General features: G+C 45.3%; 1 protein-coding gene and 1 long non-coding RNA gene across 8 annotated transcripts in view; one reads left to right on the top strand and one right to left on the bottom strand.

Moving 5' to 3' along the window:
- MAP3K13 (mitogen-activated protein kinase kinase kinase 13) overlaps positions 1-25,591 on the bottom strand; it is a 182,883-nt gene that overhangs the window by 36,845 nt on the left and 120,447 nt on the right. For all 7 annotated transcript variants that reach the window (XR_011973978.1, XR_011973976.1, XR_011973975.1 and 4 more), the window contains one exon: positions 13,292-13,394. The gene's annotated coding sequence lies outside the window, so the exon portion shown is untranslated. The remainder of the gene's footprint in view (positions 1-13,291; positions 13,395-25,591) is intronic.
- On the top strand, positions 8,483-24,919 carry LOC140525229 (uncharacterized). Its single transcript, XR_011973979.1, has 3 exons — positions 8,483-8,744; positions 17,034-17,197; positions 19,609-24,919. It is a non-coding gene; the product is annotated as an uncharacterized lncRNA (long non-coding RNA).

A 25,591-nucleotide genomic window follows, 5' to 3' on the forward strand; every position in this document is an offset into this window, starting at 1 on the left:
GAGGCATTAACAGCTGAAAGAGTTGAGGTAGGCTTCACTGGGAAGGGAGAGTGGGAGCTATGCCTTAAAGAAAAATCATTTGATGGGTGTCATGTTTTTTGAGGAATCAATGAATGGTAGATTTCCCTGTAAATACCGTAGGGGGTAGTTGATCTTTGGTCAATTGCTTCCCATCTCTTCCGTCCATTTCCATGAAGATCAGTGCAGTTACAGAAAGTAAAGGGCAGATAAGAAGGTATCAGGTTAAGGGTAAAGACCGCTTAATGCCCTTCATTCCCTTTCGTTGCTGTTCAATTGTTTTTAGTTGTATTCAACTCTTTGTGACCCATATGGAATTTCTTGGAAGAGATACTGCAGTGGTTTGCCATTTCCTTCTCCAGCTCATTTTACAGATGAAGAAAATAAGGCATACAGGGTGAAGTGACTTGCCCAGGGTCACACAGCCAGTGAGGATCTGAGGCCAGATTTGCAGTCTTCCCAACTCCAGGTCTAAGAATTATGGGACCACCTAGCTTCCCCTTATTTCCATAGGAAATGCAGAAAAAGTCCCTTGATTGGGGAGTCCTTGACTGGGCAAAATACTGACAATGGCCCCAGGTTGGTTCTTAAAGGACAGCTAAACAGTTCAAGAGTTAGGCAGTTGCTATTGGTCATAATGTGTAGCAGCAGCTGAACTATTCACCCAGTGTGAGACACTCTATTTAGTAGTAAATCTGAACAAGTTTGAGGCACAGTGGACAGCTTCCAGGAGGGAAGAAAGATGTATACACTCTTTAGTAACTTAATGGAAAGAGTAAGTTTTGAGTAATGTGACCTCTGGCAGCCTAGAAGAGAGCCCACTGCAGACTCAAGGGGGAACTAGCCCTGGTCATCAAGAGGCTAACTGTGGGAGGCGCCCAGGAGAAGAGTAAGAGAAGGGGCTGTGAGGAGTTCTCTTGGCCACATGTATCTTTCACTATCATTCTTCACAAGGATATTGTGTATATTTGTGGGAGACGGTGCCCTGGGTTTATGGGAGAATGTTTTGCAGCTACTTTTCTTCCTCTGCCGCTTTAATAAATGCTACAGGTGAAAGCTGTGTCAACTGAGTAACTGTTAAAGAGAAGCTCACTGGAGGGGGCTCTTGAGCTATGCTTTTAGTTTCATAGGCTAACCCTTAAACCTGGAAATAGTAGGGAAGTTGTCCAGAGCGTGTGGTACAATGTGACATATCTAGAACTGGTACCCAACTCTTTGTATTCTGGCAGAATTAACTTTTAATGAAGACAAGCTGATGATGTCACTCTTCTGCCCAAAAAATTTGAAATGTTTCTTTTTGCCTCCAGAATAAATTTCTTTAAAACAGTTTAAAAAAAAATAAAAAATTTTTCCCTCGATTACATGTAAAAACAAATTTCAAAGTTTTTTTTTTTTTTTAAATTATGTTCTAAATTCTCTCCCCCTTTCCTCTCCCCCTCCTTGGGAAGGCAATTTGATATGGATTATACATGTACTACAGTCAAGCAAAATGCTCCAGAATAGATTTCAAAGGCCTTTTTCTGAAATTCAAGTCCCTCTCCAACATTCTACAATCTCATGCTCTCTGCTCTTCTGCCAAGGAGAATTACTCTCTGTCCTCCATGCCTGGAATGCATGACCTCCTCACCTCTGTCTTCTGGAAACCCTAGATTCCTTCAAAGATCAACTCAAGTGCTAACTCCTACATGGGATTTTTTCTGACGTCCCCAGCTGCTAGTGTTTCCCTTTCCCTAGCAAATGACCTTTAGTTGGTATAAATGCTGCATTTACTCAGGTAGGCCCACATTATTTCCCCTGATAGAAAATAAGTTCCTTGAAGGCAGGGTCTGTTTTGTTTTGATTTCCATATCCCAGTTACCTACCATAGCGTCTGTAGGAAGTGCATATAGGAGGTATTTAATAAATATCCATGATTAGTTTCATGAGTTTAATGAAGAGGGTCAGTGGGAGTGAAAGAATGAGTCAGAAGGTCAGAAGATGGGTAAATTATCTCTCTACATATTATACAAACATGATAATATGATATGTGATATGATATATGTATGATATATGCACATATGATAAAGTAAAACAAACTCTGGTTTTGGAGTCAAAGAACCTGGGTTCAAATACTGCCTCTTTGACCCACTGTGTGACCCTAGGCAAATCCCTTAACCTCCTTTGGCTTCAGTTGTTTCTTCAACCATAAAATAACAAGGTTAGATTCGGTGGTCTCCGAGGCCTTTACAATTCTAATAAACCCGTAGGCCCAAGTCACTTCACCCTTCCTGGGCCACAGTTTCTCTATGTGCGAAATGAGGGTGTTGCATTCCGTGGCCTCTGAGGTTCTGTCCAGCTCTGGATTAGGGGTTCAAGTTCACCACCACTTTGCCACCATGACACAGTTGCTTTGCTCCCTGCCCCCAGTAATATTCTTGCTAAAGTTTTCTAAATGACTGAACTTGTACTTGGAAGTACTGCCTCTCCAAATGCTTTCTCTCTGCCTCTCTGTCTCTCTGTCTCGCTGTCTCTCCGTCTCTCTCTCTCTCACACACTCACACACACACACACACACACACACACACACACGGTGGCATTGTCAGCTACCCTCTGAAAGCGAGGGCAGCTTGCAAAATATGTCTTCGGGCTTGCTTTTCTGGACAATGGGTCAATACTCTTCAGCCTTAGGGTCAAGGGGACGATAGGAATGTATGCCAAAGGACCTTACAGAAATTCTTTCTTTAGAAAGCTGGAAAATCTTTCCTTCCCATCATTGGACATGTTCACTCAATCTGTCCCTCAAGGCACACCATCCCCCAAACCACTTTCATTAACCTCTCTCAGTCTTGGCCTCAGTTCCCCCATCAACCATTGTGTTGGGAGGGAGGTAGTCCAGGCAGCTCCAACATCACTGTCCACCCATCCCATAGATTAGTCCCAGTTCCCATCACCAGGCAAACATCTATCTTCAGGGCAGTTTCTCATGATTCCCTGACCCTAACCTCAGAGGGCTTAGCACAGTACCAACTATACCCAAAAGCAGACTACTGAACCAAAAAGAAGAAAACACATGGAAGAGAAATGTGGACAGCAAAGGATTCATTAAGAGAAGCAGGGAGAAAAAGGTTGTCTAAGTGTATTTTGAGTCATATGGCCTCACTCACTCTCCATCCTTCCCTCCCTTCCAGAGGCCAAAACGGGAGATATTTTGAATGCATGCAAACAGCTGGTGCTGGGCTGGATGACTTCCACAGAGCAAGGTGAACAAGTTCCCAAAGGACCCAGCAGACCCATCTGGGTGTGTGCTACTACTGAACAAGCCAAGGCCTGATCCTTTGCTCTGAACCATCAGGACCTTCTGGAGCCCAAAGACTGCATGCCCTGGGCTTTGAGGAGCTTTCCCTAAATGTTCTGAGCCAAACCTGAGGAAAGGGCCTTCCTTTCTGGCACTTGCCACTTACCCAGAGCTCTTTGTGGGCTTTCCCCATCCCCAAATTCAACAACTCATCTAAAACAATTGTGTATGATCCCAGAAACTGGACCAAAGACTTCTCTGAACAAATGGAGCATCGCTCCAGCTTGGCAAGCTTACTCCCCTCAGCAACAGCCGAAGAATCACAGAATCTCAGGGCTGGAGGAGACCTCCAAGGTCAGCTAGTCCAAACTCTGCCAGGACAGGAATCTTTTCTGTGGTCTACGTGGCCAATGGCCTTCCAGCCTCTGTTTGCCTATCTCCAGGGAGGGGGAACTCATTACTTCTTGGGGCAGCTCATTCCACTTTGAGATACTTCTAAGCAGTAAAAGTTTTTCTTACATTCAAACCTAAGTCTACTTCTCTACAATTGCCACTCCCCTTCCCCTCACCCCTTGCTTCTCCTTCTTTCCTCTGGGGCCAAGTAGAACAAAGCTAATTCTTCTTCCACACACCAACTCTCCTTATTCCTGCCTTGATTTTCACTTTACACTAAATATTTCTCTGTTTCACAACTGATATTCACATAGCACAGTCTGTAACACTTCAGCATCTTCAATGCTTCTGCTCCATTCATACTTCCCTTTTCCAATGTCCTTCCCAAAATGCAATGCCCAGAGTGGATACAACACTCCAGCTATGGTCTGGCAAGTGGTAGTAGGGCTGATCATCCCCCTCACTCTGGATGTTATACCCCTCAGTGAGAGCTTCTGATCCCAGATCTTACACTGATCAGCTGAAAGGAACACCTTCCTTTCTCCTCAGGCTCTTAGAGTCCCCCAAGTTCTGTTCTCCTGTCCTCCCTCCTCCTCTAGGGCCTGCTCTGGCTATATCCTCCCCCTCTCTTATGGATCTTCAATCTCTCTCCCTGTGTCTGTGCCACCTTCTCCACAAAGCTTTCTCTGATTTCCCCCAGTCACTAATGAGCTGTTTTTGGAATGCACCCAGCACTTTGAACATCTCCAGCGTACTTACTGAATGCTATTTTGTATATCTGTGTATATTTGGATCTGCCTGTGTTTGTGTTGGGTCCACCACCTGGACTGGAAACTCCAAGAGTAGGAATCATGGATGGATTTGTGGACATCACCACTGCCACTATCATCTCATCAATATGACTGTCAACATCACCAGCCTTCTCCTCCACCCAACTACCATGCTCATCATCATCATCGTCTAAGCTTGACACATTCCCCCAGTGTCTAGCACAGTGCTCTGTGACTGGGAGGTATGCTAACATTTAGTAAATGTAACTGCCAAGAAGGTGCCCAGGACTCCCAGCCACAAGCCCAGTGATCCCCTACCAGCTTCTTCCTCTTGCTTGTCCTCTCCTGTCCGTCTGAGCTCTCAACCCTAGATCCTAACTCTTGGCCCCAGAATCCTTTCCATTTTATGCTTAGCAATAGGATTTAATTAATGCTGAAAATCCTTTTTTCTATCTAATAATACCGAAAACACTATTACTGAGTATCATCAGGGACTGAGAGACAGGGAATCCCCACCTCCATCCCAGAGGCCATCTCACGTCCACTCTCCTTTGAGAGGAGAAGCTCACTACCTTCTACTGTGACCAGTCTATTCCACTTTGGGAGACCTTTCATCATTAAACGTTTCTCTTGACCCTGACCCTAAAGATGCCTCTTTGTGACTTTCAGCCTTTCCTCTTGGGACCAAAGAGAACATGTCTAACCTGAGTGGTATGTCATAATGCACAGAATGCTGGACCTGGAGTGAGGAGACCTAGGTTCAAATCTTACCTCAGACACTTAGTAGCTGTGAGATCATGGGTAAATCACTTCAGTCTGCGTCAATTTCCTTAATTGTGAATTTAGAGATTGAAGTAGAGGTCCCTTCCAGCTAAAGATCTGCACTCCCTTGAGCTTTTTCCATACAAGTGCCATACATGAAGATGGGTGCCCAAGGCCTCCCTTGTCTAAGTTAAACATGCCCAGGCCAGTTCCTTTACAGCCCTGCCATGACATGACCATCCCCCACCCCACCGTCACCTTCCTCTAGACGCTCCTTAGTTAGCTGATGTTCTTGCTAAAGTATGGAGTCCAGAAATGAATACAACATACCAGATAAGGGCTGACCAAGGCAGGGGTAAATAGGAAGTCCTTGTAAATCCAATATTCTCATTAAGAAACAGCACATACGTCGCAAAAAAAGGTACTAAATTTTAAAAATTAGAATAAAAACACTCAGCGCTAAAAGAGCTGTTGAACACGACCAAAAGCCTTGTGAGACTTTCAGGTGCTCATAGGGGGCGGGATTGGAAGCTAAGGACTTTTTCCTTAAGCTTTACTGGGGGCAAGAAGATTAAAGAAGGGCTGGGGCAATGTTCCCTTGGCTGGGGGCCGTAAGCTCACTCCAGAGCTCCTCTGTTGGCCTCCAGGTTGCCCTGTCATGAGTGCACCAAGACAGGGAACAACTTGAACTTGGCCATTTCAGGTCTCCTAGGGCTGGCGGTTGCCCATGAGCCTCACTCGGGAGCCAGTTACGTCCCAGCAAGTTTGGACTCTCCTAAGAATTCTCATCCCTTCTGCAGGGAGCACTTCTCAGATGAAAACCCTGAATCTCAGAAGGGACAAAATGTGCCCAGCACAATCTCCAATGCTGAGTGCAAGTGACCTCAAATGGTCTTGCTCCAGAGATTTGTTTGGTTTTATTCTGTTTCCTCTTCAGGGGCTTCTTTGAGTGCTCAGAGAACTTTACGTTCTAGAAATTCTTCTTGACCAAATAGAATTCTTATTAATGTCCTGTTTCTGGCATTGCAGTCCTCTCTAGGTAATTACCCTCTAGCCTACAGAACTGAACACTCCCTTTATTAATAAAATGAATAAAGCTACACAAACACCACTCACACCATGTCAGTGTGTGCCAGCATATGCAATATTTGGCCTCTACAGGAGAAGTTCATGGAATTAGGCTGGAAGGGACTTCAAGGCCATCTAGTCCAACTTCTATATTGTACAGAAGGGAGGCGTAGGGAGGTGAAATAATTCAACTGAAGTGACATTGGTGGTCAGGGTCCAAGGGGGGCTTGGAACCCATGCCCTCTACCTCCATGGCCAGCCTGATACATACTGTGGTCCCAGCTCCACTATTAACTAAATGGGACCATGGACAAGTCACTTCACTTTCTCTGGGTCCAATCTCCCTCATTCAAGGCTTTCTATGGCTCAGAATATCTCTCTCCTGCCCGCTAAAAAAAAAAAAGATAGAGAGTCTATCACCGGACCTTGAAGCTGTGACACAATCCGACTTTTCTAACTTTGAAGGTTAACTTTTCTAACCTTCTCTCAGCTACTTTCATTATCATTCTTTGAACCCATCCTGCACTGTCCCAACTCTCTATGTTGGGTTCTATAGTTCCTTCTGTTTGGAATGTCCTCTCCCATCATCCCCATTAATCCTTCAAGGCTCAGCTCTACTGTGGCCTCCCATGATTTTCTAGATGATTATGATCGCTTACTCATTTGATCTCATAGCATTTTATACCCCTTTTGTGCACTTAAAATTTAGATACTACTTACCAATCAACAATTATTAAACTCTTACTATGTGCCAAGCACTTTATACCTCTCTCTCTCTCTCTCTCTCTCTCTGTCTCTGTCTCTCTCTCACACACACACACACACACACACACACGAAACCATTTCCTTTTATCTCCACTAGATTGCAGAGCAAAGACCATGTGTGACTCATTGGTGCATGCCCAACATAATATAACACATACAGTAGACATTTAATGAATGTTTGTTGGATGGAAGAGATGAAAGAATGTACTAAATGAACCTGGGGAAGACAAATAAAAGGAGTGACAAAGTCTACTAGAAACTTCTGCCATGTTGACAATAATTTCTGGGGCACAAATTAATGATATAATTTAACTCAGCATCAGTTCATGTAAGTCTTTCCAGGTTTTTCTGGAGTCTGCCTGCTCATCATTTCTTATCAACAATAATATTCCATTACCTTCCTATACCACAATTTGTTCAGCCATTCCCCAATTGATGGACATCCCCTCAATTTCCAATTCTTGGCCATGACAAAAAAAGAGCTGCTAGAAATATTTTTGTTTGTTAAAATGCTTGCTAAAAAAATAATTTTTTTTTTTACTTATGGCTACAATTCCAAATTCTGGATCCAATGTCAAAATTAAAAAAAAAAATCAACTGAGAAAAAAATAACAACTGAATACTAGAAGGCTACTCCAGCCTTGTCATTGTCAATGTATATTACTCCTCTTTTTTGCTGGTAGAGGCAGTATGCTGTAGGTGCCTATTCAAACACTTATTAAACACCTCCTTCATTCCAGATAGAGAGAAGACAAAGATAAAAACAAAACAGACCATAAAAATGTTTGTGGGGATGGATGACTGAATAAATGAACGAATGAAGCTGAAAAAGGAATAGGTTGGACTCAATGATCTTTAGGTTCATTCTTTGGGGACCTTTAAATGCCAAACCCAAGTGGTTTGTTCCTAGAAGAAGGAAGGACCAATAAACTGGAGGACCAAAGCATCCTTGGGTCCAGCTTTCCTGGCACCGCTTACTCACTGAGCCCTGAGGACTCGTCCATCAATGTCACTTGGAGTTCCTCTATGTCTTCAAGTAACACACCTGTCTCAATGGATCTTTGCATCTCCCTCAGCACCAAGGACAGTGTTTGGTGCCTAGCAAAATGGCCCTCAAGAAACACTGAACTCTACTGAGCCTGATGGGAGCAAGTTAGTTCAGAGATGATGTAGCCACACAAATAGCAGGTTAATAAAAAGCAAGGACCCCAGAAGCAGGGGTAAAAGATGAGATATATTTGTTTGTTTTTCCTATCTGAAAGAGAAGCAAACTTTGGTATACAAACAAAAGGCAATAGTTAAGATTTTAAAAAAAAAAAAGAGTCCCCGCCATTTTTGTACTAGAGATCAAATTACCAGGTTGAAAAAAAAATCTGACTAGTCCAGTTATATTGAATAGGCTGCAAGCTGAAGGAACACAAGTTCAGCAATTCCCAGAAACCAAAGAGGACATGCGCTCCTGCCAGAGACACTCAGTGCTTTAGCTGAACATTGTGAGAAACCCAGTCCAGCTGCCCCCGTGATGTGGCCATGCAGCGTACACAGCCAGCCCCGAGAAGCAAAAGGACAGAGAGTGGGAGCCAAAGGAACTGCTGGGAATGATTAATTAAGAGCTGACATTGGTCCAATGTTTTCAGATTTATGGAGTGCTTTATGTACATGATCTTCATTGAGCTGCAGAACAACAGTAGGAGGTAGGGAATAACAGGTATTATTGCCCCCATTATACAGACTTGGAGAGGTACTAACAACTGGGGGAGTCAAGAAATGTCTTCTTGAGGGAGATGACATTGCAACCGAGATATTAAGGGAGGAAGAGGGGTGAAGGGTTACAAAAGGCAAAAAGGAGGAGGGAGAGTGTCCAAGATGCAGATAAAGAAAGTGAGATCCAACACAAGTACAAAAATATTTGTGGCAGCTCTTTTTGTGATGGCCAAGAATTGGAAATTGAGGGGATGCCCATCAATTGAGGAATGACAAAACAAGTTGTGGTATATGAAGGTAATGGAATACTATTGTGCTATAAGAAATGATGAACAGGAAGACTTCAGAAAATCCTGGAAAGACTTATATGAACTGATGCTGAGTGAAGTGGGCAGAACCAGGAGAACATTGTACACAGTAACAGCCACAGTGTGTGAGGACCAACTTTGATAGACTTAGTTCTTCTCAGCAAGGCAAAGATCAATGGAAAATGCTATCCACATCCAGAGAAAGAACTATGGAGTCTGAATATTTGCTCTTTTTCTCCTTTCTCTTATTTTTTTCACTTTGGCTCTGATCCTTCTTTCACAACATGACTAATGTGAACATATCTTTAATATAATAATTGTACATGTGTAGCCTATATCAGACTGCATGCCATCTTGGAGAGGGGAAGAAAATTTAGAATTCAAAATCTTATAGAAGTGAATGTAGAAAACTAAAAATAAATTTAAAAAAAAGAAAGTGAGGTCCAGGAGAGGTTAAAGAACTTTCTTTGGGTCAAATGGGTTATATTAAATGGCAGAGCCCAGATTTGAGCCCAGGTCTTTTTGACTTCAAATCTTGATCTGTTCCTCTGATTTTTGAGCAGATTAAAACAACTATTTCTGTGCATAGGGAAAATTAAGAGGATCTTCTTTTATGGCTGGAAGGAACCTCAAAGCCCATCTAAGCCAACCCCCTTATTTTACAGAGGAAACTGAAGTACAATGACTTGCCTAAGGTCACCCTGGTTGTGACAGGGGCATGATGAGCTGGGGAGGGGAGGTAGGAAGGTCAATTTGAAAACTACTATCATAGTTTAGATTATGGTGAATGAAGGAAGGAAACGAAGATTGAAGGTGCTTGGGAGTTCTAATCCACTAACTGGATTGGGAAAGGGAAGGGATAGGTAGGAGCCAAGGGCAAATGTAAGAATGTCAACAGAGTAGACAGGGTCTACCATAAAAGGGGGGGAAAATGTCTGGTGAGGTAGGACCTTGGGGTAAAGAAAATGAGCTTGGATTGGGACATACTCAGAGCTTGGTGCATGGGGGACACAAAGATGGACAGAATCTGTGAATCAGTGGAGATGCTGGACTGGAGCCCAGGAAAGAGGTCAGGACTGGAGCCCTAAAGAGATAGGGGTGGAGGTCTGTATCTGTGGGAAAGTGGTAGTGGAAGCTGTGGGAGTAAACAAGATGTATGAGAGAGAGGGGGAAAAGGGTGACGTCAAGGGTAGCTCTTCGGTTCAAATCCTGCCTGGAACACTTATTAGCAGTGTGAAAATCACTTCAACTCTGTGGGTCTCTGTTTCTGCAGATGGCCCCTCAGCCCCTTTCCCCTGCTCTGATTCTTTGTCACTGTGATCCCAACTTTTTTACACTATTCACAGTGTTGAGGAGGAGAGAGACCAGATGCAGCTGTACCAAAAGTGCCAGTGAGAGAAGGTGGTTTGGGTTTTTGTTTTTTGGTTGTTTGTTTAGTTTCCAGGACTGGGAGTCCTGAGTTTGCTTTCAATGCTCTATTTCTGCTTTGCTTTATTTTTCTGCTGACAGAGGTATTCCTGAGTTTTATTATTTTCATGGTGATATTTTAATCAAGGAGATGCCAGAAAGTGTACAAGAACATCATGCACTTGGGCTGAGCAGAGATTTTGCCTGGAGAAAATGAATCCTTCCCTCTTGGATCACATCATTGTCCTAGAATGTGCATTTCCCTGGGCACCAAAGAGAAATTGATACAAGTCACTAAATTATTCAGGGAGGACTAGCTCAGATTTCCCTGGCTTCAGGCTGTGGATGGACCACTAAGAGCCCTCTCTGGCTTTTGTTTCCTAAAGGATTCTCCCAGTATTGCTGGTGTCCATCCCTTGTTCTCCAAGAAGACCATTCTAAAACAATGAGGGAAAAGATGATTTTCCAAAGACTTCCTAAGCTTCTACCAGGACAGGAAGAAAAAAAGGAACAGGGAATGAACAAAACAGAAAACACATTTCAGATCTCAAGGTGGCCCTTCATTTTATAGATGAATAAGTTGGGACCTAAGGAGGGGAAGTGTCTGAGCAGTAGGAAGCAAAGGCAAGATGGGAAATAATCAATAAGCATTCAGTCCATGTCTGTGTTTGCTAATAGTAAATAAACGCCTTTGGTGCACAAGGCTCTGTTGGGAATGGGCTTGAGAAAGTCTTAAAATGAATGCGAGAGAGAGAGAGAGAGAGAGATGGTAGAGGCTACCAGGTGGTGCTGCAGTAGATAGAGCACCAGGCCTGGAGTCAGGAAGACCTGAGGCCAAGTCTGGCCTCAGACACTAGCTGTGTGACCCTAGGCAAGTCACTTCACCCTGTTTGCCTCAGTTTCCTTATCTGTAAAGTGAGCTGGAGAAGGAAATGGCAAACCACTCTAGGATCTTTGCCAAGATAACCCCAAATGGCTTCATAAAGAGTTTTACAGATGAGGAAATTGAGGTCCCTGAGATGAAGCACCTTGCCCAAAATCACACTGGTAGTAAGCATCAGAGATGGTCTTTGAACCCAGGGTCTCTGGTCCCAGAGCTGATGGTCTAGGAACAGGGCCATTGAGCTGCTCACCTCTAGAAAAGTTAAGTTCAGCTGCATCTTAATGCACATAGTAAACAGGTATCTAAAAAGCATCTTGCCAACTGGGGTTCCCAGAGGATAAAGGGGAGCCCCAAAGACCAAGGGTCTGATCTCAAGGGCTCAATGATGATTTCAAACAAAATAAATGCTTTAAGAGGCCCTCTGAAAGACTTCACAGTGTGAACTACAGTCAAGAGACAGAAGGAATATGATGGCACAGGGAGTTAGTTTGGGAGTCAAGAAGACCTGGGTTCAAATCTTACCTCTGATACATACTGGCTGTGTGACTCTCATTTAATGTCTCAGAACCCCAGGCAACTCTTGATGGAAGCAGTTTGCACAATGGGACATCCCCCATCCCAATAAAAGCATGGGTCTGGCACCCCCACCTCCTCCCCAAATTGCAACCAAAAAGTGGCACAAAGTGGAGGAAGGCAGCCTTGGGCTGTGGGATAGTCTGCCCAGGATGGCCAGGGTCATGGGAGCTGTCACTTCCTGGGCTGGCCCAGGCAAGAGAAGAGCCATCCTCATGGAAGCACATTATTCTCAGTGATCCCTGCTCAGCCCTATCACCCCTTTTCTTCGGGACCAGAAGGAGCCTTTGGGTATCCTAGGAGCCCAGATCAAAGTTCACTGAAGGCATTCCTCTCATTTTATAGATGAGGCCCAGAGAGTGATTGTACCATCCAAAGTCACGGGGGAGGGGAGTTTGGAGAACTTCAGGGGCAGGATTTGATCTTGGGTCATCTGACTTGGGAGCCAGGACTCCTCCCGCTCCTCTCTGTTGGGGAAGCAAGTTACCCAAGTTTACCTAGGTAATAAATAGCAGAGACTGGTTGTTTCTCTCCCAAGCTCTCTCCCAAGAGCACCAACTGCATTAGTCTGTAAACAGATTAAATTCAATTCACCTCTCTGGGGCCACAGGGCAGCAAGGGGAAGACTGAGTAACCCTGGGCAGGGAGGATGGACCTGGGCCATGGTTGTGTCCAATTTCCTTAACTAGCCTCATTCACCCTGATTCTCTCTCTTACTCCCTCAGGAGCCATTGCGCCAGGGTCTCACTGCGCCAGCAGGCTATCAGTCTCTGTAGAGAGAGCTCCTGGCAAGTCCCAAGATCCTCTTTGAGGTGACAGTCTCTCCACTCAGGACAACACCAGCTGCCCCTTGGCCTGAAGCCAATGGGGTGATGCAAAGGCCCCAGATTTGGAGCTGGAGATCAGCTGGCTCCATGGCTCCTTGCTGTGTGAGTTATGGACAATCACTTAGCCGTTGTGGGCCTCAGTTTCCTCCTCCATAAAATGAGAAGGTTGGAAGACATGAGTGCTAAGGTCCTTTCTAGAGCTGGGATTCAGGCCCCAGGCAAGTCCCCTCCACTCCCTTCCCCTCTCTTCCCCTCTGTAAGCCTCAGCTTCCTGCTCTGTAAGGTGAGGAGGCTGGACAAGGACTCTGTGGTCATTGTCTCTGCCCATTCTCGTGGGCAGCTGTGGAAGGGCCAGCTATGCCCAGGAATGGTGACTAAGAGCCTGTTCTGCACAACACTGAAAGCACCTACTACGTGCCAGGTGCTGTGTTGGACACTGAGGATTCGAAAACCGCAAGGAGCTTTAATTGTACAGGGAAGAAGCAGGACAGATACACAGAAGCTCTTGCAAAAAGACAAGGAGCCAAGACTCTTCCTACCTTCCTGCGGCAAGTTCCCGGTCTGGTGCTCCCATGCCCAGGAGAGTTCAGCGTCATCTGCAGAGGCGGGGATTTCACTGGCGGCTCTTTTCTTCCCGATTAGCTATAAAAAGATCAGATGATCAGCTCACCATGACCTGCAGCCACCAAGACAGGAGGAAGCTGGGGCTGGAGTGGGAAAGGAGCCAGTCAGAGGCTCTGGGTGGGAATCCCACAGGCTCCTCACTCACCTTCCTGTTTCCTCCTTCCAGCTCTGATCCTTTAAGTGGGAAGGCTTATCCAGTCATGAGGGGAGGGCCAGGCAGATCCAAGTTAAAGAGATGGTCCCTGAGGCCCCTTCCCACTGGGCATCACCCGGGCCAGACAGGAGCCCAGTCCGAGGGATGACTCTAGGGACGGCCCTAAGGTCTGGGGACATGACCTGAATCCCACAGTGAGAGCCAGTGGAGAACAGTGACAGTAAGCGAGGGTCTGGTCAACTGCTTTGTAGACAAAGTCTCAGGAAATCCCCCAAACCAAACCACCCTGTGAAGTGGCTGCCTCCATCACTATGACTTCATTTCTATAAATGAGGATACTGAGTCCCAGAGAGGTGGTCACACAGCAGATTTCTATGGTGGTGCCTGTCGCCAGGGGGTGACATGGCGCACAGAGCACCAGGCCAGGCAGGAAGGCTCATCTCCCTGAGTTCAAATCCAGCCTCAGACACTTCCTAGTTGGGTGACCCTGGACAAGTCACTTCACCCTGTTTGCCTCCATTTCCTCGATTGTAAAATGAGCTGGAGAAGGACATGGCAAACCACTCCAGTACTTTTGCCAAGAAAACCCCCCATGGGGTCAGAGAGTGTCAGACATGACTGAAAATGACTGAACAACAACCCTTGCTTAGTCGTTACCAGGAAGAGTATTTTCATCAGGACCAGGTACATAGACACTGAAGGATTCTTGTCTCGTGAAGAAAGACCATTGGATTTGGAGTTAGGGCACCTGGAATCAAATCCTCACTGTTACTACATGGTGTGACCTTGGACAGTCACCTGCTCTCCTTTGACCTCAGTTTCCTCATCTGTAAAATGAGAGGGTTGGACTAGAAGACCTCTGACCTTGAGCCATGGATGCCTGAATTTGCATGAGAGCAGGAGGGAAGGGGAGCCCCGTCTGAGAAGCACCAGGCGGTGGGAGCTGTCTGTAGGCAGGGGAGTTCTGTGTCTGTGCCCTCTGTTCTGTGGGCATCTTCTGGGCACTTAGGTCATCATTTGAGGGACTTTTGTCCTAAAATTCCTGGAGCCTCATGGAGAAGCTCCCTGCTAGAAGTGGTCTTTGCTTCCTGGGAGTCTTCACTGGGGGTGGGGGATGAGGAATGGCCCCCATTCAGGGATTCACAGAGACAAGCTGACCTACAGAAGGCAGTAGCTGGTCCTAAGGACCATGTCCCCATACTTCCTTCTCCAGCCCTCACCCCCACAGCTGGTGACTAATTATTGTCTCTCCCCTCCTTCCAATACAGCCCCTGCTGCCTCTTGCACTTGCTTGTCTTTTCTTTTCCCTTTCAAGCCTCCCTTCCTCCATGTCTTTTAACTTGATTTCATAGATTTAGAGCTAGTTAGGACCTTAGAGTCCAAACTCTCATTTTACAGAGGAGGTAACTGAGGCTCATATAGGTAAAGAGCCTTCCCCAAGGTCATACAGATATAAAGGGAAGAGCTGGGATTCAAACCCAGTCAAACCAATGGCAAATCTGGTGCTGGCCCTATGTAGAGGGCCCTGACCCATTTAGAACATGCATCTCTGCATGTAGTGCCTTTTTTGGTCATTCAGGTAATCAACATATTTGGATGACAGAATTAGATTGGAAAGCTCTGTCAGGCAGGGGCACTAAGCCAAACTTAACCAGGCATTTAAAAAAAACACCAAGAGGTCAAAGCAGAGATCTGGTCAAGCAGCAGTTCCCATGAAAAAGAACTGGGAGTTGGGGGGGTAGGAAGGAGCAGCAAATAAAATGAATATTTCCATATACAAAATAGAACAGAAAAAGGGAAAAGGGGGATTGAAGTTAAAACTGTGAATTTTTCTTCTGTATAGCTTGCTTTTTTTAAAAGCTATATCATAAATTCAATGCGTAACTTTCAAAGTTAGCCAGCCAGTCTGTGTTTCCTTCAAACCTTCCTTCCATTCATTTCTGTACATTTGACTGATACGTTGACGATGCTCTTATCTTTTCCTTTTCTTTTGGCAGACCTACTGCTACTCCTCCTCCACCCTCCACAATCCTACCTGATTAAAGAAAGAAAATCAGAACTCTCTTCATTACTGCATGGTCAAGGAAAACAAATACCCACATTCTGCAAACTTAGGCCTCAGTCTTCACCTTGAGCCCATTGCCTGTCCCTTGCGAGATGGGGTAGTTTACCTTACTATCTGTGTGGGGCAAGGAGTGGACCAGCTTTCTCAGATGGGTGTAAACCAATTTAGACCCTGACCAGTAAAAAGCTTTTGCCTGAGAGTCACTGAATCACTTTAGGACTAGGCTGGGCTACCTGAGGAAATTAATCCATTAACAAATTTCTGGGAAATCCAGTCAGTGACCTGGGTCAATAATTTATTTTTAAAGCAACATGATTATTATCCCGGAGGGATATTAAAAATCATGGTTTCTATGATGCAGATGTGTGAGAGGAAAATAATAATAGCTAGCATTTCTTTAGAGTTTTAAGGTTCGTGAAAAACTTTACAAATACTTCATTTGATCCTCACAATGACCCTGGGAAGTAGGTGCTATTATTATCTCCTTTTGACTAATGAGGAAATTGAGGCAGAAATTAAGTGACAGCGTTCATCACTCAACTAGTAAGGGTCTGAGGTAGAACTGGAACTCAGGTCTCCTGACTCCAGGTCTATCCACTGTGCCTCCTAGCTGCTGTATTTTTTCCTCAGATTTATTAATTTGTTTTTAGTTTTCAACAATCACTTCCATAAATTTCAAATATTCTCCCCCCTCCTCCCCAAGATGGCATGCAATCTTATATAGGTTCTATACGTAAATTCCTATTAAACATATTTTCACATTAATCATTTTGCATAGAAAAATTAAAACGAATGGAAGAAACCATGGGAAAAACAAAACAAAACATAACAAAGGAGAAAATAGTTGCTTCATTCTGTGGTCTGACTGCATAGTTCTTTCTCTGGATGTGGATGGCATTTTGCATCATGGGTCCTTTGGGAATGTTTAAGGTCCTTACGTCAGAAACAGTCCCTGAACACTGCGGTTGTTGCTGTGCACAAAGTTCTCCTGGTTCTGCTCCTTTCACTCAGCATCAGTTCATGTAAGTCTTTCCAGGCTTCTCTGAAGTCTTCCTGTTCATCATTTCTTATGGCACAATAGTACTCCATTACATTCATATACCACAACTTGTTCAGTCATTCCCCAATGGATGGGCATGCACTCGATTTCCAGTTCTTGGAGAGCTACTATAAATATTTTTGTACATGTGGGTCCTTTCCCCATTTCTATGATCCCTTTGGGATACAGTCCTAGAAGCAGTACTGCTGGGTCAAAGGGTATGCACGTTTTTATAGCCCTTTGGGCATAGTTCCCTAGTTGCTATATTTTACTGCAATGTGTTATGGAAAGAGTACTGGATGTTTAATTAAAGACCCTGTGTTTGAATGAATCCAGAAGTTATGTTAGTTTCCTGAGGGCAAAGGCTGTTTTTCATTTTTTTTTTTTTTGTATGCATAGGGCCTGACACACAGCAGAAGCTTCATAAATCACTGTTGGATTAGAACTTTGGTTGTTCCACTTCCTACCTACAGAAGCTTGGACAAGTACTTTCCCCTTTCCTGGTCTCAGTTTGCTTATCTGTAAAATGAGGGATGCAGGGGACATTTTCTAAGTTCCTCGAGGTAAGGAAGACAAAAAGAAAAGAATCCCTAGCTTTAGGGAGCTTTCTTGTAGGGGAAGGGCAGGAGGGGAGGGGAATTGGACCTGTACACAGAGAATGACCATACAAGCCCAAGATTGTTAGCACAGCATGCTAAGGCTTCAGAAGACACACACGTTACCATTGCCAGATTAGTGAGAGAATTTAAAGCTTAGTCTCTTTCTTAAATTAGATTCAGGAGCACAGCAAAATAGAGTGATGAAGGCCCCTTCTCCTTCAGTTTGGCTCTGCTCTCTCTCCCACCCTGGCCAGATGAGCTGTTCCTAGTTAATAGATTTTCTAGATAACTGATCACCTTTGCCTCCACTTCACTCTAAAGTGAATCTGACAAGTGGAACAACTAGAGGGCCTATTTCTTCTCTAAATATAGAAACAGGTTTTAAACCTTTAGATTTTATTATTACATAAGAGCCTGGCTTGGCTTTTCTCCTCTGGTTAGTACCAGGTGAGATTTTTAGCCTGAAAATTCGTTTCTGACCATATTTCTCAGAGCTAGTGGGTCTCCAATGAGATGGGACAGCAACTTCACAAATAAATAAACACAGAAACAAAAACAATGACGATATTAACAGACTTCAGGGCCGGGGTTCCGCCAGCTTGGGGATCCCTTCACTGATACGAATGGCAGCTTTATGACTTTAACTCACAACAGAGCCGTGGTGTCCAGAGTAGGAGTTGGAGCTGCCCAGGGACCTGACCCAAGGGGTGTGTGATTAAGCAATTAGAGAGCTGAAGGGTACATGAACTCTGACCCCTCCCCCACATCATGGGGGCTCATCTCCAACACAACCATATCACCATCACCCAACTCTGTCCCACTCCGCCCTTCACTGGGCAAACTGCCTCCTTCTGTGGAAGCTCTCAAACCCTTCCTTCAGCGTCTCTCTCTCAGGACAGCTGATGTGGGCACGTCATGCTGAGTGATCCTGTGCCAGAGTCTCCCATGTTGCACAGTCAAACCCAAAGTTTGAGAGAGATCTTGAGAGTGTCCTTGTATCGTTTCTTCTGGCCACCATGTGATCTCTTGCCCCATGCAAGTTTTCCATAAAACAGTCTTTTTGGCCAGTATACATTCTGCATTTGAACAATGTGACCAGCCCATTGGAGTTGCACTCTCTGAAGCATAGTTTGAATGCCTGGCAGTTAAGCTCAAGCAAGGACTTTAGTGGCTGGTACCTTATCCTGCCAGGTGATCCTCAGAATCTTCCTAAGACAGTTCAAATGGAAGTGATTCAGTTTCCTGGCATGGCGTTGGTAGACTGTCCATGTTTCACAAGCATATAACACTGAGGTCAGCACAACGGCTCTGTAGACCTTCAGTTTGGTAGTCCCTCTAATATCTCTTCTCTCCCTGACTTTCCTTCGGAGCCTCCCCAACACTGAGCTAGCTCTGGCAGTGCGTGCATCAACAGCATTGTCAATGTGTACATCCCTGGAAAGTACTCAGAAAACGGGCTGTACTCTTTGAGCAAAGCAGAATTGAGATAGCATAAAGTAAATGCAGGATGTGCAAATTCGGGATATCCGCTGCAAATATTCACATGGACCATCTATGCCCAACCTGTGGTAGAGCATTCCGAGCTTGTATTGGTCTGATCAGCCACAGTCGGACATACTGAAATTTTACTTTACAATGGTGATGTCATTTTGGTCCTCTTTGAAGGCGAAGGACAACAGCCAACCAACTCACGACAGTTAGACCCTAATTATGACCTGAGGGCCACTGCCATTACATGTATGGGTACCACCTCAGCCCCCTCCTTCCTCCCAGAAGACCCCCCCATACACACATCCTAGATTGCCTGGTGGCTACAGCAGGTCCCTTGGGAAGGCGGACTCTGAACTCTGCAGCGGTTTCTAGATAGTTTTAACAGGCAGGGATAGGATGTGATTTTCAATGCTGATCTCACAACATTGACTTCCTCTCCTTGCCCCCTCCCCTCCCTTGGAGGGCACATCATCCTCCCAGTTGGCAGGTTTCACAACCTAGGGGTCACTCTCCCCCCTCCCCCTATATCCATTGGGTTGCCTCCACATCTCCCTATCTCCCCCTTCTCTCCTCTGACACTGCTACCACCCTCGAGCAGACCTCACACTTGGACTATTTCAATAGGTTGCTGCTGGGTGTCCCTGTCACAAGTCTCACCCCCAACTCAGCTGTCAAACTGATCCTCTTAAAGCTCAGATCTGACCATGACAACCACTCACTCAAAAAACTCCCTACTGAACCAATTTTATTTCATGTTTATCTCATGCTTTTTAAATGTCTATGATCAGTGGTACACATATATGATATGTAAACAAGTAAATATATACCTATGGGAGATATGTCCTTAACCCTTATTTTACTTATCCAGATGTTTACTTATCCAGATGTTTGGAGGCTGCCCCTGACTTGGCAGATTGAATCCTGGAGAGTTGCTGGAAGGATTCAGAGGTAAAGGGGCATGCCCAAGTGTACGCAGTTAATGGAAGAGGCAGAATTTGAACCCAGGGTTTCCTAGCAACCTATCCATCAGCCTGCTACTTTGAGAGACAATATTTCTTTTTGGACTAGACTTATGACATTAATGGCGAGGTGCTTTCCAGTGAGGACATTCCATCTACCAATGCAGATCAGCAAGAGCTCTGAAGCTTAGAGCTGTCGAGAATTGTCTGGAGCCCTAAGAGCTTAGAAGTGATTGGTCAGCATAGGTCTGAGCAAGAGGGGAGGCTGGGTCTTCCTGAGCCCAAGACTGTATGCCTCACTGCACATGATCCGCTGCCTCTCAACATCAATAACAGGTGACATAATGTTTTATGAAGGGATTCTCATGGGGTCCTCCCCAGAGGACCTCCTCCACATAGTACAGCTAATAGGAGCCCTCTTTTGGGAATGAGAAAAATGGGCCATGTGGAGGGAAAGCTGTCTGTCCAAGGCACCAGAAGGCCCCTGGGCGCCCCCTGGGCTCCTTATACAATGTGTGATCTCTACTACTCATCCCTCTGCCCCCAGGGGCCTGAGCACAGGGCACCACATAGAGTAGCTGCTTAATTGTTGTTGAATGGAAAGAGTCTGGGAGTAAAAGCAGCATGGACAAGAAGCCATGACCTTGGCCAAGGGAGCAGCTCGGTCACTCCCCTCCCAGCTGTCTCTAGGCTCCAGCTTTAATCCCAGCAGAGGGCTTCGCAGGAGGGAGGAGGGGGAGATAACCAGCAGGACATGGTTGCAGAGGGATAATGAGGACTCCTGACTTCCTGAGTGCTCCGAGAGGTAAGTGCTTTGGGTGCCCTGTCTTCTCAGTTATGGTGGACACACTCTGTCTTGTCCTCTTTTTTCCCAGAGGCTCTAAGTCCCTAGGGCTGGTCTAGTGCTCTCTAAATGGTTCACCTGGGACTCTTGTAATAATGGGCCATCTGGTCACCCTGCCATCTGAGTATCTCTCCCTTCCGAGCCTTCGTATACACAATCACCAGAACAATCATCCTAAACACAGCTTTGCTCTAAATCACCCCTTTGCTCTAAAAACCTTCCAGGATGCCCTTGCTCTGCAGGCCAAGCCCCGCTGGTTATGAGGTAGCCTAGAGGGAAGTCTGGGTACCCGATGGGGAATGGGGAGACTAAGGTTCAGTGGCCAGCTCAGAAATGTCCTGGATGGGGGAGGGAGGGCCCCATCCTACTTTTCCCACCTTGCTACACATTATTCCCCTCCACAAACTCTGCAGCCTAGTTAAATGAGTCTTCTTGCTGTTTCTCACATATGATACTCCATTTCCCTTCATCACACTTTTGCACATGCTGTTACCCCCATGCCTGGAATACCCTTCCTCTTCACCTCTGGCATTTGGAATCCCTGGTTTCCTTCCTCATCGAACTGAGGGGAACCTTGGGGACAGTGATTACACAGCACAGTGCTGTGGGCCGATAGAGGTCCCATAGCATGGTGTGAGGATGGTGGTCACCATAGTAATGACCCCTCCCTGATGCACCATGATGGCACCCCGGGACAAAGTCTGTCTGTCTTGTCTTAGGGATGTTTAGCTCTGGTCTTCATAACAATCAGTGCCACACTGAGGAAAACATTTTTTGGGAGGTAGGGGGACATTTATGTCTAAATACAGCCTATATCTCTGGAAACATTAATCCAAGGAGTGATAAAACCAAGGAATGATCATGATTGAGGGCACTGCTCCTCCCGCCTCTGCAGATCCTGGAGGCAGACCAGCTATGAGCTGGGGCTCAGACTATCAGTGGAGGAAAGGCCAAGTTTGGTGTGTGTTGGGGGGGTCCCCACTCCAGGTAACTCTTGAAAGCTAGTCAGTGCCTGCACTTGTGGCACCAGAGGTAGAGGATGGTATCAGGATCAAAAGTCATAGAATTCCAGGGCAGAGCAGAGACAAACATGGTCTGCAGGTATGGGGAGCTGTGTGCTCTGTGGTCCCTTCTAGCTCTGAAACCAGGGACCTCTGAAGGCTCCAACACCCTGCCAGTCATGAGGATACCAAGATACAAATGTTCCTTCACTCACTGGGGATGATCTGAGTTTCCAGATGAGTTTGCCCTGTGTCTCTGTGCCCTGTGGACACATGGGTTTTCTGTATGACCACATGAAGTGTTTCATGGGCTCCTCTGCTCAGAGACACCTCACAGAAGGCAAGGTGTAGGCTCTCACCAGACACAGAGCCACTGGAATTCACAAGTTACGATATCTAGCATCTTGGCAGAAGAAGACTGCTGAAGCATTTTACTTATATCATTTGCTTTTATATCACATTAATTTCTAAATGCGTTCCTCTACATTACAATAAATAATTTTTTAAAGAATAAAATAACAGTCTAACAAAACTCAAAAAATATATCAACCAAGTCCAGCAGAAGAGAGAACATCTCCACCCATCGCCTCCCAACTCTACAAAGAGTCTATTCTCACATCTCTTCTTTGGGACAGATGTGCAACATCTGGATTAGCCTCTATGTATGGGTGCTGGGTCCCAGTACCCCAAGAAAACAATGTCTCCACTCCTCAGCCCATAGTGGATACGTGAACGCTTGACTTGGTTCAGCTGAATTCTATAAGCAGCTATTAAGCACTTACTACATGCAAAGTACTGTGTTGGGCCCTGGAGACTCAAAAACAAGAGTTCCCTGCCTTCAAGGGACTTACATTCTACCTGGGAAAATAGCGGGCACTCAGATGAGTAATTAAAGAAAATGTACAAAATATGTTTTGTATTTGGATCCAAGTTAGCAGGGCCTCTTATTCTGGTGAAGAAAGGAAGAGTTCTTCTACTCGGCCAGGAAACAGCTGGACCAAGGTGCATCTACTCTGTGCTGTCCCCATGAGGGTGAGTGGCAGTGGAATTCTCTGGCCATAATATCATTGGAGTAGGTGGCCAGGAGGTGAGAAAGCAGTTAGATGGCGCTGGGCCTGGAACCTGAAGACCTAAGTTCAAATCTGTCCTCAGACACTTACAAATCACCTAGCTTCTGCTTGCCCCAGTTTCCTTATCTGTAAAATGGAGATTATAACAACACCTACCTCTCAGAGTTATTGTGGGAATCAAATGAGATACCAACTGTAATGTGCTTAACACAGTGACAAGAAACGCCAAGTGCTATATGAATGTTAGCTGTTATCATCATCATGAGTTGCCCACTGTCACCTGGAATGTCGACACAGATGGGAAACGTACCCTACATATCTGTCATTGCTTTTGCGTGTTGGAGGCACCCTGGGTTCCTACAGCCTGATTGGCCTAAGATTGGGGTGGGGTCCCTTCCAAGTGATTGCTAAGCTCTCTTTCTTCCATATGGTCTAATTTCTTTTAGTTTTTGACAATTTCCTTGAAAAATAGGCACAGGTCTGGAGTGTGTGGAGGGAGGTGCTGGCTGTGATGAGCTGACTCTCACTACCCCTTCGGGGGCATCTGCCTTTAAACAAATAGCATGAATGGTCAAGAGATGACCAGGGCCTTAATGGTGATGAAGGCTGTGTGGGTAGAGGGAAGGGGAAAGAGATGTTATGGGCTGGGGAGGGGGACACTTTGAGAAAGAGACTGACATGGTCAACCTGGGAGGCTGGAAGGATAGTGGTACTCTAGAGAGAAGTAGGGAAGTTGGGAAGAAGGGAGGGGTTGGGGGAAAGATGATGAGTTCTGATCTGGACCACCAAGATGGCAGGGCTAGTTGGAGGTATAGGACTGCACTCAAGAGACAGCCTCAGGCTAGATATATAGATCTGGGGGTTATCCACTGATGGAATGACCAGTGAACCCATGGGACCTAATGGGATCACCAATGAGAGAGGGGGCTCACAGGGTCAGATGCTGCAGAGATGAGGGAAGATGAAGAGCCAGATAAGGCTGTCTATCCTGCATCATGAGGGGTTAAGGGTCTGATACAATTATGGCCAAGTCTTAGCTCCCCATTATTTTTTTCCAAGAGAACTCAGTGACAGAGGAGGGGGAGAAGGGATGAACCTCTCTCATGCATATTCCAGGCACATTCTTGCATTTTATGGATACTCTGCAGTGTCTCCTCTGTATCTACACCTGGAGTAGGGATTATCGAGTTTATGTCATTGTATCCTCAGGGTTAAGGACAACACTTGGCACATAGTGCCAAGACTCCCTTGGTCTGATGGAGGACAAAGTGAGCATGCCACACACTGGCAAAACTATGAGAAAGGAAGATAATGCTAAAAGATTTTAGAACTCTAATCAACCCAAGTCTAAAAGCAGAGAGATGAAACACAGCCATCACCTCTTGGCAGAAAGAGACACACAGGCAAACCTCATTTTATTGCGCTTCCCAGATACTGTGTTTGTTAACAAAATAAAGGTTCCTGGCTGCCCTGCATGGAGTAAGTCTCCTAGTGCCATTTTCCCAACAGCTTGTGCTCATGTCGCTTCTCTCTGTCACCTTTGGGTAATTCTCACAATATTTCAAACTTTCTCATTATTATTACATCTGATATGGTGATCTTTGATGTTACTACTTGTAATCGTTTTGGGACACTATGATCCATGCCCATATAGGGCTGAATTTAATCGGTGCATGCTGTATGTGTTCTGACTGCTTCACCAACCCACAGTTCCCATCTTTCTCCCTCTCCTCCTGTTTCCCCATTCCCTGAGATGCAACAACATTGAAATTAGGCCAGTTAATAAACGTACAATGGCCTTTAAGTGTTCAAGAAGAAGGAAGCAGATCTACAGGCAAGCTTAAGAAATTGCCCCAGCCACCCCAGGCTTCAACAACTGCCACCCTGACTGGTCAGCAGCCATCAACCAGCAAAAAGATTGCTAAAGTCACAAAATGACATCATTTTTAAACAATAAAGTATTTTAAAATTAAGGTATATACATTGTTTTTAGACACAATACACTGAATAGGCTACAGAAAATGTAAACATAACTTTTATATGTACTGGGAAATAAGAAAATTTGTGTGATCCACTTTACCACAATATTCAGTTTATCGCAGTGGTTGGGGACTGAGCCCACAATAATTCCGAGGTATGCCTGTACATTTTCAGATGTGGCTAATGGTTGAGTCTGTTTTCTGGACTATGTGGCGACAATGTACTGAGGGCTTTATTTTTTATTTGCTCACTGGGAGTGAGGGCAGGGGGAAGAGAAAGAGATAGAATTTGAAAAATGCATGTTAACTGAAATATTAAAATAAAAATAAACTCCCCCACCACCAAGTAAGGGGCTCTATCCATTGTGACCCTTTATTTATTAAGATCACTGGAAAGTTTAAAGCCATGACTGGGGAATGTTGAATGTAGAAGGAGATTCCAAACTATTCAAAATTAGATGGTCCAGACCCTCTGCTCCTCTTCCCCTTTGTTTTATGTGCATTCAGTCAACCAATCAGTCAATCAATAAACATGTATTAAGTCCGTACTATGGACCAGATGCTGTACTAAGTGCTAGCGATACATAAATAGACAAAAGACAGTTCTAGCCTTGAAGAGCCCGCAACCTGATGGGGAAGGGACATTCCTCTTTTGAAAGGCGGAAGGCACAGCCAAGGTGAGAAAGAGAAACTAAGCGTGATCCATTTTGCCATCTAGTCAGAGAGCTGATTCCGCTCTTGGGGCTTCCAGGACCTGCCAGTGCCAATGGGGGATCTTAAGCCCTCTACCCCCAGGATGGGTAGAAGTGGACCAGTTCTTCCTGGTGCTAAGGGCCAACTCTCTACCCATTAAACCCCCTTGCCTCTGCTGGCACAGCTTTCCTAAAGCTGGAATCACCTTCCTGCCACCATGAAGAATCAGAGGAGGACTTTGGAGGAAGAACAGATCTAACCAAGAAACAGGAAAGACAAGGAGGAAGTTTATAGTTAAAATACGGTCCCCTCTATTACCTG

Source organism: Notamacropus eugenii, chromosome 2 (genome assembly GCF_028372415.1).
Source record: "Notamacropus eugenii isolate mMacEug1 chromosome 2, mMacEug1.pri_v2, whole genome shotgun sequence".
Taxonomy (NCBI): domain Eukaryota; kingdom Metazoa; phylum Chordata; class Mammalia; order Diprotodontia; family Macropodidae; genus Notamacropus; species Notamacropus eugenii.